Raw genomic sequence first — 8,580 nt, 5'->3', positions numbered from 1 at the left:
GTAAGCCCTCTCACGTGCACATGTCCACATACACCGATGAAGTGTATGACAGTAAATCATTGACTTGTGACAGGTGTGTGTGTGTGTGTGTGAGTGGGGGGGTTGTGCATGAAGAGAGCCAAAGAGCACCGGGGATGTCGTGTATCTCAAGGATAGAGAAAGAAAGAAAGAAAGGGAGCAAATGCTTGGCACCGCTCATCTGTGAATGATGGTGGTTTCTTCAGTGTTGAGACACAGCGTCTCTTTAATCTCTCCATCCTCTGACATGAAAATGGAGCCGAAGAGGGGGAGAGCACAGTGGCTCAAAAGAGGAGAGGCAGAAAACTTTGCTCACTCATGTCACAAATTGGTTTTAATCTGCAGTACGGCTTATTTTATATGACAAGTTCACATTTTTGTTGTTCTGCAGCCTTAGTCATAGGAAAACAGTCTTAGCAATCAAGCCTTGGACTGTTCATCCACCTTTGAGAATTGTGATGTTTGAGGAGGAATTAAAAAAAAAATAGCTGAAAAGGATACTATATGGCAGAGATAAGTTCTGAGATCACTCCAAAGGGTTCAAATAGAGGTAAATAAATGTTTTGGTACCAGTAGGTGGTGTCAGGATCACCCTCACTTGTCGTTCCTAGCTTGTATCTCCACTTCCGTGCTACTGATTGCCATCGTTATGGATTAGTGAGTGATTATATTATTACGTCCGCCAAGGACATAATAAAATCACCTGCGTTTATTTATTTATCTGTCTGTCTGTTAGCAGGATTATGCAGGATTTTGAACAACCATTTTCACCACAACTAGATATTAGGTCATGGAAGAACCTGTACATTTTGGAGGTGATCTGGATTTGGATCCGGATACTGGATTAAGTTTCACTGTATATAGGCTTTGTAGGATTGCTGTTAGCAGGATTAGGTCAAAACTACTGCACGGATTTTGACGAACATTTCACCACAAATAGATATTAGGCCATGGAAGAACCTGTTAAATTTTGGAGGTGATCTGGATCCGGATACTGGATTAAGTTTCACTGTATATAGGCTTTGCAGGATTGCTGTTAGTAGGATTACGTCAAAACTACTGCAAGGATTTTGATGAAATTTTCAACTCCGATACATATTATGCCATGGAAGAATCCATTAAATTTTGGAGTTGATCTGGATCCAGATTCTGGATCAAGATTTCACTTTATATAGACTATGAAGGATTACATCAAAACTACTTCATGGATTCTCACCAAATTTTCACCACGGATACGTATTAGGCCATGGAAGACTTCATTATATTTTGGAGGTGATCCAGATCTGAATACAGATATTGGATCAAGATTTCACTTTATATAGACTTTGAAGGATTACATAAAAACTACTTCATGGATTCTCACCAAATTTGCACCACAGATAAATATTAGGGCATGCAAAACTCCTCTGAATTTTGGAGGTGATCCGGATGTGGATTGGCAGACGTCAGAAATCTCTGATTGCTCTTGTATCCATATGCCAGGTTGTGACATGGATTCAAGAACATCAGTTGGAAATTACCCTTTCATGCAGGCGGTTAGCGTTATTCTTTCCCACATGCAGAGAAGAAGCAGCCTTTGCTAAACGAGACAGGTTGTTACCCCAATTTCCCATAAGAAGTCATTCTCTGTGTCCTTCATTCTAAAAATTGGGATCTCAGAAAAGGACTAATTGGGCACCAGCAGTTGAGTTCTATAGTTTCGACCGCCTGGATGCATTAATGCTAGGAACACATTGGCTGTCGGCGGCAGATGATAAACCAGGTGTTCCATTGGTTTTAGTGAAAGGTTAATAGAAAAATTCTGCCACCTCTGGATGTAATTGTAGCAGCTACACACTGCGACAGTACTTGCCGTAAAAAGTTAAAAGAAAGAAAGCAGGATAGAAAATGCATCATCTCATTTTCTGTGTTGCCAGCTTCCCCTTCCTCAATTGTGTCCATTTTGCTGAAAATATAGAACCAACTTTGGCCAACAAGACCCTTCTATCTTGACTCCATTGCCATAAAATAAAAGTCTTTAAACATTCAAGTACAGACCAAGCATTTAAAACCTGTCATAATAATGACATTTTCATTATCAAACAACTATACAGTAAATAATGGCATTTGTTTGTCCTTTGCTGAACTTTTCCTGAAATATCTACCAAAAAAATGTATCTCCATAATGTAGAATTTCTTATTGTCAGCTTCCCTGAATCATTTCACCTTAATAAAAGCTGCATAAGAGGACAAACTTGAAAATGAATTTAACAAACAGTGGGACTCTGCTTTAAATTCGGTCCATTTTTCCTCCATATGTGCCTGTCATGGCCTAATCCAATGCAAAGTCCGCCACAAAGTCCATTACACAAGTGCAAAGCTTGCCAAACTTTATTCTAATTGTTAGTGAGGCCTGCAACAGATGCAAATAATCCCCAGCCAATCACATTCACGTGTTTTAGCCTTGTCCTAAATTGGTGACCTTTTGGAAGAAAGCTTTCTACAATCTAATCAGTGCCTAGAGCCATTCTGTTGATCTTGGTTGACTGGGGGTTCACTTACCGCCCAACACATGGTCACCAGCTCAAGGAAGTTCTTCATACTTTTAAAACTTGAAAAGCTGAGATTCTCAGCAACATAGTGAAAACTTTGTGGCACAATGTTGATATACAGTGAGGACACTAAGTATTTGAACACCCCTGCGATTTTGCAAGTTCTCCCACTTCAAAAAAAAAAAAACAAAAAAAAAAACAGAAATCACAATGTATGATTTTTTAAATAATTTGTTTGTATGTTACTGCTGCAAATAAGTATTTGAATACCTGGGAAAATCAATGTTAATATTTGGTACAGTAGCCTTTGTTTGCAATTACAGAGGTCAAATGTTTCCTGTAGTTTTTCACCAGGTTTGCACAAACTGCAGCAGGGAATTTGGTTCCACTCCTCCACACAGATCTTCTCTAGATCTTTCAGGTTTGGAGTTTCAGCTCCCTTCAAAGATTTTCTATTGAGTTCAGGTCTGGAGACTGGGCAGGCCACTCCAGGACCTTGAAATGCTTCTTACGGAGCCCCTCCTTAGTTGCCCTGGCTGTGTGTTTGGGGTCATTGTCATACTGGAAGACCCAGCCATGACCCATCTTCAATGCTCTTAATGAAGGAAGGAGGTTGTTTGCCAAAATCTCGCAATACATGACCCCATCCATCCTCCCTTCAGTTACGGTGCAGTCATCCTGTCCCCTTTGCAGAAGAGCAGCCCCAGAGTATGATGTTTCCACCCCCATGCTTCACGGTTGGGATAGTTTTCTTGGGGTTGTTCTCATCCTCTAAACATGGTAAGTGGAGGTGATTCCAAAAAGCTGACCTTCTCCCCATGCCTCCTCTGGATCATCCAGATGGTCACTGGTGAACTTCAAACGGGCTTGGACATGTGCTGGCTTGAGCAGGGGACCTTGCTGCCCTGCAGGATTTTAAACCATGACAGCATCATGTGTTACTAATGTAATCTTTGTGACTGTGGTCCCAGCTCTCTTCAGGTCATTGACCAGGTCCTCCTGTGTAGTTCTGAGCTTTCTCAGAATCATCCTTACCCCACAAAGTGACATCTTGCATGGAATCCCAGACGAAGGGAGACTGACAGTCACCTTGTGTTTCTTCCACTTTCTAATATCATAACAGTTGTTGTCTTGTACCAAGCTGCTTGCCTGTTGTCCTGTAGTCCAGCCCAGCCTTGTGCAGGTCTACAGTTTTGTTCCTGGTGTCCTTAGACAGCTCTTTGGTCTTAGCTATGGTGGACAGGTTGGAGTGTGATTGATTATGTGAACAGGTGTCTTTTATATAGGTAACAAGTTCAAACAGGTGCAATTAATACAGGCAAAGCGTGCAGAATAAGAGGGCTTCTTAAAGAAAAATTAACAGGTCTGTGTGAGCCAGAATTCTTGCTGATTGGCAGGTGTTCAAATACTTTTTTGCAGCAGTAACATACAAATAAATTATTAAAAAAATCATACATTGTGATTTCCGGATTTTTTTTTTTTATGTCTCTCACAGTGGACATGCACCGAAGATGAAAATTTCAGACCCTTCCATGATTTCTAAGTGGGAGAACTTGCAAAACCACAGGGTGTTCGAATACTTATTTTCCTCATTGTAGTAGCCCAAAACGGATATACTCTATCTTTTGCATTTTGCAATGTGGTCAAAACACTGAAGAAAAAAGAGGAATCAGGGATTGCTCGCCTATACACATTCACCTTGCCCTTTATGAACAAACTGACCAGACCTAAGACTTCCCCTTGACCTGTCCTGTGTCAGGCAACAGTAGCCTTGATGTGATGATAACTTTGTTTTATGTTGGACCTTTTACTTCCATATTTCAGTGTAGGAATGTGTGAAATAGCAATCAAACCACCCAAATTGTTGGCTTTAGCACATCCACTAATTCCAACTTTTCATGCTGTTAACAATTATAGGCTTTCTTCTGTGTTTCTCTGAGAGTAGGAATGTCAACCTCCGATAGTAAAGTTCTAGAAAAAGATCCTCTCCGGTGTTACACATTCTAGTGTCTGGATTGAATCCCTGACAAATATGTATGAGTTGGGCACATAGCCTTATTTGGATTTTTGGGGCATTATTCATAGTCTCAAGTCTCTCTTCTCGTGAACACATACTGATGTACATACAGGCGGATTTCAGTAAGTTAATTTATGCAATTGTATTTATGAGCTTTTCCTAAATCTGACGTGGCACAAGAGTCCATCATACTAACTTAAGAGACGTTTGCAAAATGTTTGTGCATGAAGCCCAGTGTTTTAATATGAGTAAGGTGGTAAAAGTGAACTGGTCCTTTAAGACTCACACAAACACTCTTGCAATGAGCAATGAGTTGTGCCGCAATGGACCTGATCCATAGACCCTTTAATGAGCACATCAGAACTCAAGTACTTCTCTTTCACAGTGGCTTTTGTGACTTCATTTCTGAAGTTTTTAATTCATGAAAAATAAGATGCAGGTCTTTGAGCCAAGAATGGAATCTGCAATGAAAATATACCCTCAGAGGAGTATGAGCTGAGGTGCTTGTACTAATACAGGATTGCGTTGAAAGCATAGCACCTGTTTCGACTTAAAAAGTAGAGGTCAGTAACAACTTTAGAGAAACATGCCCATAAAGGGAGAAGGTAGCTAAGCCACGCTCTGATAACAGCAGAAAAAAAACTCAACACGCAGCATTTCTTTCAAAAAGGCTAAAGGATGTGATATGATCATAATGCTGTGAATTCATTCCACTGGTACACAAAGGCGAATTTCTGTCACAGCCAGAAAGAAAGTGCCTGAAGGTGTTTATTTTTAGCCATCACCTCATTGCTATGTTGTCAAGAGACTTTCAGAATAAAAATGACAATAAAACTCTTAACTTAAGAAGTCTTAATACATCGATGGGGCTTCACCTATGACTTCACCTTACTTAAAACAAGGAAAACACACATTCTCCAAAAGAAAGTAGCAATGAAACCCCCCACTACTGCGACACGAGGAGTCGAATAAAAACGGTCACGTGACTCGTGGTGCCATCTTGGGGCCAAAATAGCATTTGTTGTTAATCTATCTGCATGTAAATCAGCTATTTTATTCATTTATTCACTGAAAATTCCGAGTTGCTGTGCATTTGGAGGCACAAATACACATAAGGGCTTCAAGATGTACAAATTCCCTTCAGATCTGAGCAGAACAAAAGTTTGGGAAAATAAAGTCAGCTGTGTGGGATGGAAGCAACTTCATCGTCAAAGCTTTGAGAGGTAAACTTATTGTTCAGGCCCATGACAGTAAAATTCAATTAAACCCTCATCGTATAAACCAGATATTCACAGTCACCGGACAAAAAAGTCCCAATGTTTTGTATCATTTTCCATGTAATAAACACCATATATAACAGATTTGTATAACGTATTTTTCGCTCACAATGGGATACAGTGTCCCTTCAATCGACAATGTATTTCCATTAAAAAAACCCTCGCATTTGGGACCGGAGTTATTTTTCTAATTTAAAAACCAGTCGTTTATTTTTTCACACCCTATTCAGACTCAGACCCCCTCCTGATGTGCACCTGTTAAATCAGACACAGCAAAAGGCTGTATTTGACACTTTTCTACTTTCACTCCTTCATCTCCCATCATATTTTAATAGTTTTTGCAGTGCGCATGCTGGTTACATTTTGGACCACATTCGTTTGGCAAAAAGTCCACAACTTTACAACATGGAGTCGAAAAAAGATGAAATTGCCCAGCTTACCTTTGAATTGGAGTTGATGACTGTTGAAAGAAAAGCTTGTTGAGGGGTCAAATTCATCCATAATAAAGCATAATCCAGCGATGGAGAATGTTAAAAACTGTCACACACATCATTTCATGACACGGAGTTACAGAGCTGCAGAAGCGTAAATCAGGCTTTAAATTAATTAAATAAATCATCATAAATTGTAAATTTGGTAGCTTAACTATTTTTATATTTATTTGATAGTACCTGTACCTGGATGTATTGCTGTATGTGGTTAAATGAAAAAAAAATTTTTGTAAACACAAAGGTTCATTCAGTAATTCAACACAGTTGGCCCCCAAAATGGCGCCTTGTCTCAGTTGATGCTACTCTCTCAATGAAGGGACCCTAATCGCTACAGCTAGCCAACTTTGCCAAACTGAACTATCACTGTTAGAAATACAGGTATATATATTTTAGAGTCAGTTGTAAAATACACCCCCATCAACTAACTGTTCCTTTATGTCTCTCTAGTTGTAAGACTAGCTAGCTAGCACTTAGCTGGCTCAGAAATAAGCCTGTTAAGCCTATCTGCTAACAAATGTATACTGTGTGTTCATCAGGTTAGATTACATGAAACAGTTTAATATTCAGTTGTAGCATTAATATGTGTGTATGATTAGCTCCACAATTGATCGCACAATTGCTTCCATTCTGTCCTGTTTCTGTTAAAAAATATGCTAGCCGTAATGTGACCCCCCCCCCCCCCCCAGCATTAATCAAATACTGACAGCACTGAAGAAATAATGTTGAAGTCAGAAGAAACTTGAAGAAAATGATCCTTTCAGCTTTGAGTTTTCCCTCTACAAATACAGTATTCTGTCAAATTATTTGAAAACATTTCACTAATTTCTCTATCCAATTCTGTCTGATCCAAATACTAAAAGAAAGTGCAAACACTTTTATCAGTTTGATTATTTTAAAAGTTTATTGCTTGACATTGATTAAATGGCTCTTTGGTACCATTGTACAAGCATTTCTAATCTGCTTTATCCTCTGAAAGGTTAAAATTTCAGTGAGTAATTTCAAAGCTTTAAGACACGTTCTGTCTTCAGAACTGGGAATGGAGGAAATCAGTGGAATCTTGAGAAATTCCTTTCCTGAGGAGCACTGGGCGTGTACCTCACAGCTCTAAGGAGACTTGATCTCGGATTGATCCCAGGAATTTCACCACAGTAATTTGGTTTGTCAGCTCAGCAAAGTGGGAAAATGCTTTGTACCGTGTCACCTCGACAGGCTGGATTTTGTCAGGGATCAAGATGGAGACAGCGTATGCTATAGCGAAGTCGGCCGCACTGCTTGACGAAGGTGTTAACAAAGACACTTCGTAATGTGAGACATTGGAGCTGACAAAGCCATTGTCAAACTGTCAGGACCCTTTGGCACATGTTTCAGTGACTTGCTGTGATTTAATTTTCAGGCAGTTTTTGCCATTATGGCTGGTGGCAAAGATCTGGAAGGGAGAGCAGCTTGACACTTCAAGCTACCAGTTGCATTTTCCCCATTAAACAGGTAGCTTTGGTTAACATTGAAACACTGAAGCACACGGTGGAGACACACAAAACTCTTAGCTGCTGTTCCAGGAGCTCGGTTTTGTAACTGGTGCTCTATAAACACAAACAGGGCTACAACCAGCATGCATACACATTTACACAGCCACGCGACTGCGGTCTCTCAGTAATAGCTTTGCACCTCTCGGGGCTTTGCACTGAGCGTTCCTGCTCTTATCTTTGTTTATGTGGAGGCTGGATCATTGTGTATGGCTGTGTTTATGTGAGCGCGTGCGCTTGCATACAAACTCTTGCAACAAGCTTATTTGATTAGAGTAAGAATGCAACTGCATGTGCGTGCGTGCACTGATGAGGCGATAAGCCAGTGCCTGGCACTAAATGCTATTTGGCAATGAGCCTTAGAGCCTGAAGATGAGAAGAGCACGTTTGTGCGTGTGCGCACGCAAACACGCAAACTTAAAGGTGGAGACGACACAGAGGCCAGGCTGACACAAGTACCGTATTGGCCCAAATATAAGACAAGGTTTTTCCAAGTATATACATCTAAAAAACACACAGCATCATCTTATGATCACAAACAAACCTTTCATATGTTTTATATATAAATCCGCAACAGTAGGTGGCAGCAATAACCCTTAATCTACTTATTGTTCACAAAACATCACAATCACTTATCTATGTAACTTTAACAAGCTCACCACAAGAACAGCATAAAACATTCTCAAATAACAGAATGACTCACTATCATTTCAATTCTTCTAG

This window comes from Thalassophryne amazonica, chromosome 15 (assembly GCF_902500255.1).
Source record: "Thalassophryne amazonica chromosome 15, fThaAma1.1, whole genome shotgun sequence".
In the NCBI taxonomy this organism is placed as follows: Eukaryota; Metazoa; Chordata; class Actinopteri; order Batrachoidiformes; family Batrachoididae; genus Thalassophryne; species Thalassophryne amazonica.
Note: the sequence above shows the minus strand (reverse complement) of the source record.